A 6,139-nucleotide genomic window follows, 5' to 3' on the forward strand; every position below is an offset into this window, starting at 1 on the left:
TTTTAGTTTTTTAAGTTTTTTTTTTAATTCCAATATAGCTAACCTACAACGTTATATTAGTTTCAGGTGTACAATGTAGAGATTCAGCAATCCTGTACTCAATCTGATCCTGATAAGTGTAGTCTTTAATCCCCATCACCTATTTCACCCAACCCCTCATGCACCTTTCCTCTATCAGTTTGTTCCCTAAAGGTAAGTCTGCTTCTTTGTCTCTCTTTTTCTTTTGCTTATTTGTTTTGTTTCTTAAATTCCACATATGATTGAAATTATATGGTATTTGCCTTTCTTTGACTCATTTCACTTTGCATTATACTCTCTAGCTCTATCCATGTCATGCAAATGACAAGATTTCATTCTGTTTTATTCCTGAATAATATTCCTTTATATATATCACTTCTTTATCCATTCATCTGTCAATGAACACTTGGGCTGCTTCCATAATTTGGTTATTGTAAATAATGCTGCAATAAACATAAGAGTGTATGTATTCCTTTGAATTCGTGTTTTGTATTTTTGGATAAATACCTACTAGTGCAATTACTGGATCGTAGGGTAGCTCTACTTTAACTTTTTGAGGAAACTCCATACTGTTTTCTAAAGTGGCTGTACCAGTTTTCATTCCCAACAACAGTGCACAAGTGTTCCTTTTTCTCCACGTCCCTGTCAACACTTGCTTTATCTTGTGTTTTTAATTATAGCTATTCTGACAGGTGTGAGGTAATACCTCACTGTGGTTTTGATTTACATTTCCCTGATGTTGAGCATCTTTTCATGTGTCTGTTGGCCACCTGTATGTCTTCTTTAGAGAAACGTCTGTTCGTGTCTTACTTTTTAATTGGATTATTTGTGTGGGGATTTTTGGTGCTGAGTTATGTAAGTTCTTTATACATTTTGGATACTAACACTTTATCAGCTATGTCATTTGCAAATATTTTCTCTCATTCTGTAGATTGTCTTTTGGTTTTGTTGTTTATTTTCTTCACTGTGCAGAGGCTTTTTATTTTGATGTAGTTGCAATATTTTATTTTTGCTTTTGTTTCCCTTGCTTCAGGAGACATATCTAGAAAACTGTTACTATGGATGATGTCAGAGACATTACTCCCTGTGCTCCTTCCTAATATTTTTGTGGTTCCAGTCTCACATTTAGGTCTTTAATCCATTTTGAGTTTATTTTTGTGTATAGTGTGAGAACGTGGTCTGGTTTCATTCTTTTGCATATAGTTGTCCAGTTTTCCCACCACCGTTTGTTGAAGAGACTGTCTTCTTTCCTCCTTTGTGGAAGATTAATTGACCATATAATTGTACATTTAATTATGGGTTTTCTCTTCTGTTCCACTGATGTATGTGTCTATTTTGATGCCAATGCCAGGACCATACTCTTTTGATTACTAAAGCTTTGTAATATAACTTGAAGTCTGGAATTGTGATTCCTCCAGTTGTTGTTTTTGTTTAGCTTTGTTTTTCTACATTGTTTTTGGCTATTTAGGGTCTTTTGTGGTTCCACACACATTTTAGGATTGTTCGTTTTGTTCTGCGAAAAATGCTATTTGTATTTTGAATGAGATTACATTAAATCTGTAGATAGACATTTTAATAATAGTTGTTCTTCCAACCCATGAGCATGGAACGTCTGTCTTTAAACTTTAAAAGAGGTTTACTTTTCTCTGTACTTCCTCCCAAATTCTTGTGTAAGATTCTAGAATACACAGTAACCTAGAATCCTATACAAACTCTCAGGGTTTTGTTTGTTTGTTTGTTTGTTTGTTTTGGTTTGTTTTTGTTTTTTGCTTCCTCCTTTCGCATTCTTCTACAATTCACCTCCTGTAAGTTGCTTTTACCTGTCAGAATTTCTGTGCCTTTTTTTGACTATGGTTAGCAAGTTATTTCATTAATAATTTTTAATTACTTAAGACATCATTTTTTTTATTCTACTTGTGCTCTTTTAGGTCTTTAGTGATAGAACAGTTCTAAAATCCCAGGTTCTTTTAAAATAACAACTCCACCATCAATCTGTTTGTTCTCAATTAGTAAATTCTACCTGAAGGACAATTACTTTGTATATATCAGTCTGTTGAACTTGTCTAAACTTTTCTTTCTCATTCAGTGCTATTGGGTACTGTTAATTCTTTCTGATTTGGGTCTTGTCCAATAAATCAATTAAATAATGCTTAAGATTTAAATTGTTATAGCCTCTATTATTGAAAATACTCTGGCCACATTACTTATGGTGGACATCTACTAGATGCTGAATGCATTGTTGACCAAATTATTGCTGATCATGGTTTTTGCTTTATCTGTTTATCACTAGAAATCTTATTTCAATATATGACCTAATAGATTACAATTGTGTGCAGAAATTCAAGAGACAAGTGTCGCCTGGGTGGTACAGTCAGTTGAGCAACGGACTCTTGATTTCATCTCAGATCATGATTTCATGGTTCATAACATTGAACCATGTCTTGGGCTCTGCACTCACAGCATGCAACCTGCTTGGGATTCTCTCTCTCCCTCTCTCTCTGCCCCTCTGCTGCTCATTGCACACATGCACCCTTCCTTTTCCTCTCTCTCAACAAACAAAAAAACTCAAAAAGAATTTCAGAGACAAAATGTAATTGAGCCTTCCTTATTTATGCTAGCAAGACATCTGAATAGCTATAGGGGAAGATTAAGTTGGTGCAGATTTGAACCCATCATAGACATACCTAAGCACCAGATCTGTGAATCAGGTGGTCAGAACAAGCTAGAATATTAAGACATTCCTGTAAGAGTCCCCTCCTAAGCCAAAATACCCATAAATTCATAGCTTTTTATGTTTTGTACATTATAACGTGTACACTTAAGTATATAAAATAAAAAGGCTCATCATTTTTCATGTAAAACTGTCTCACATAGTATGAGAAACACTGACCAAAATAGTTGTAACTAGAAAGAATTCATATAATTTCTGTCATCACCTTCTAATTTCTTTTTTTCTTATTGTATTACATCAGTACCAAATATAGCTTATGCTCACACATTTTGTTAAAATGATCCTGGGGATATAAATATTCTATCCTTATTGTTTTATGAATAATATTTGGATGTAAATATCATAGTCTTATATTTTATGAGTCATATTTACCTTTTGAGGAGAAGAATCATAATTATTTCTCTCTTATTGTTCTTTGCATTATTGGGACTTAGCATATTGCCAAGTCATAATAGACATGAAAGGATACATTTGCTGAATTGAGGGGTAAAATAAATTTCCCTCTCTCTCTCTCTGTCTCTCTCCCTTTTCATGATTTCTCAAATATCAGCCCAAGGAGTTCCATAAATCCCTGAGATATATACTGAGAGATTCTGATATAGTGGGTCTTCAGAAGTGCTTGAAGAGATGAATTTTTGCAGATATATCTGGTGATACTAATGCAGCTAGATGGTCACTGGACAAAACTTTGAGATAAACAGTAGTTACGAAAAGAAGGTAACTTGGGTAATTTGTGAACTAAACAAAATTCTAATGAATCATTTTGGTAAAGCACAATATATTATAGGTTTAAACTGGTACATCATTAACATAAGAAATCAAGAAATAGAGAAATTGATATTAACTGGAAATATAGTAGTTCCATTCCAATTTAAATTTTACCTTGTTTTATACATTCAGTAAAAAACGTGGTTGAGACACATAATGCCTAAAGTAAAATTAATTTAAGAAGACCAATGACATGAGTGAACCTTTTAACTCACTAAATTTAACATGAGCACTAACACCACCACCAAGAGCAAGATAGTAAATAGAAAGGATATCAATATTTCATATATGTTAAATATGTAACAATGAATTCTTTGTATTATCATAATTTTTATTCTGCAGGGGAGTTTGTTTTTCTTCTCTGTTAGGCATAAATTTAAATTCTGTCTGAATATGAGCATTGGATTTGCTGCAGTCCATTCTTCAAGATGACCTCTGATCTAAAGAACCTAGAGAATGTGGTTTCAAACCTGCCATGCCTAACATGTGCTGCTGTGTACTACAATTACAACAGCTATTTTTCTATATATATGATTTTATGTATATAGATAGATATGTGCTCCTATATTTAGAAGATTAAATATATAAGAATATATATATGATATATAAGAATATATATGTATTTTCCTGTATAAGAATATATAGTAGGGGTGCTTGGGTGGCTCAGTCAGTTAGGCATCCATCTCTTGGTTTCAGCTCAGGTCATAATCTCATGGTTCGTGAATTAGAGCCCCGTATCAGGCTCCACATTGCTGGTGGGGAGCCTGCTTGGAATTCTCTCTCTCCCTGTCTCACTGCCCCTCCCCCACTCATGGTCTCTCTGTCTCTGTCACTCTCTCATAATAAATAAATAAATAAATAAATAAATAAATAAATAAATAAATAAATAAATAAATATTAAAAGAAGGATATGTATATTATTCTATATATAATATATTCTTTATTTACTGAAATATGGAAAACTAATAGAGTGATTTATTAGTGACCAAGATGACCTTTACATTCTCCTCAGCTTGACTAATCTTTACAGAGTTCTTTTTCTTTTTTTTTTTTTTTTTTTTAATTTTTTTTTTTTCAACGTTTATTTATTTTTGGGACAGAGAGAGACAGAGCATGAACGGGGGAGGGGCAGAGAGAGAGGGAGACACAGAATCGGAAACAGGCTCCAGGCTCCGAGCCATCAGCCCAGAGCCTGACGCGGGGCTCGAACTCATGGACCGCGAGATTGTGACCTGGCTGAAGTCGGCCGCTTAACCGACTGCGCCACCCAGGCGCCCCTACAGAGTTCTTTTTCTGACCATAAGTCTCGACTTCCTTTTCTTAGAGCATTTACTTTAGAAAATATGCAGTTGCAAATTTCTTCTCTGCCCCTTTGAGATATACATTGTCTCTAAGCCTCTTTCCAGTTTTAGAGTCTCCATGTGTCTTTCTCAAGGACCTGGGAGCCATCCCTCTGAAGTGTAATCAAAGGGAAAGAAAGCACCCCTGTCTCCCAGTCTCTGTGAGAGGATAGGAGCCTCACTTTGATAAGTGCTGATTGACAAATAGATGAACTAATCACATCCACCAGTCTCTCCCAAATGTCTTCCAGTTCTTGTCCACTAGTTTATCCTTCCAGTGTTTTGTTTTGTGGGAAATGAGCTCAGACTGTCTCCCTTATTAAAATAGTCTTGAGGGGCGCCTGGGTGGCACAGTCGGTTAAGCGTCCGACTTCAGCCAGGTCACGATCTCGCGGTCCGTGAGTTCGAGCCCCGCGTCGGGCTCTGGGCTGATGGCTCGGAGCCTGGAGCCTGTTTCCAATTCTGTGTCTCCCTCTCTCTCTGCCCCTCCCCCGTTCATGCTCTGTCGCTCTCTGTCCCAAAAACAAATAAACGTTGAAAAAAAAAAAATTTAAAATAGTCTTGAATAAAATCTCCTTTGCCTATTTAACTCTAGCACATTTTTTTTGACATTGGTATTTACTTCTTTATCATAATATTATAAGAAAACTCTTACTTTATTTAAAAAAAAAAACTTCAATATGTTTTATCAGAAAATTCTTCAGCTCCAGGATATCTAGCTAATCAAATGCAGCCTAATTAGACTTATAATTGCTAGTGAATCTCTCATTATAAATAGTAGTTTATATTGATGTGTCATTTTAATTTATCTCTGTAGTTTCAGTGCGTCATAAAAATCTCTACCAATAGCCTCTTTCTATAAGCTCCACATTTATCTTATCATTATTTCCTAATTCAAATAAAGACATATAAGATACAAAAATGATGGGAGCTTTTTTGGAAAAGTAGATAGTTATTATTGCCCTCTGAGTCTCAGTTTTCTGATCTATAAATGCTCTCTTAAAAATTATGTATACATACACATATAAAGAGAGAGAGAGAGAGAGGGAAGAGTTGACACACAATGTTATATTAGTTTCAGATATACAACATAGTAATTCAGCAACTCTATACATTATACTATGCTCACCACAAATGTAGCTAACATCTGTCACTATGGAACCCTATAACAATAGCATTGACTATATCCCCTGTGCTGTACCATTTAGTCCCATGGCATATTCACTCCATAAGTGGAAGCCTGTATCACCCACTCCTCTTTGCCTGTTTTGTCCATCCCCTT

Source organism: Lynx canadensis, chromosome B2 (genome assembly GCF_007474595.2).
Source record: "Lynx canadensis isolate LIC74 chromosome B2, mLynCan4.pri.v2, whole genome shotgun sequence".
Lineage (NCBI taxonomy): Eukaryota > Metazoa > Chordata > Mammalia > Carnivora > Felidae > Lynx > Lynx canadensis.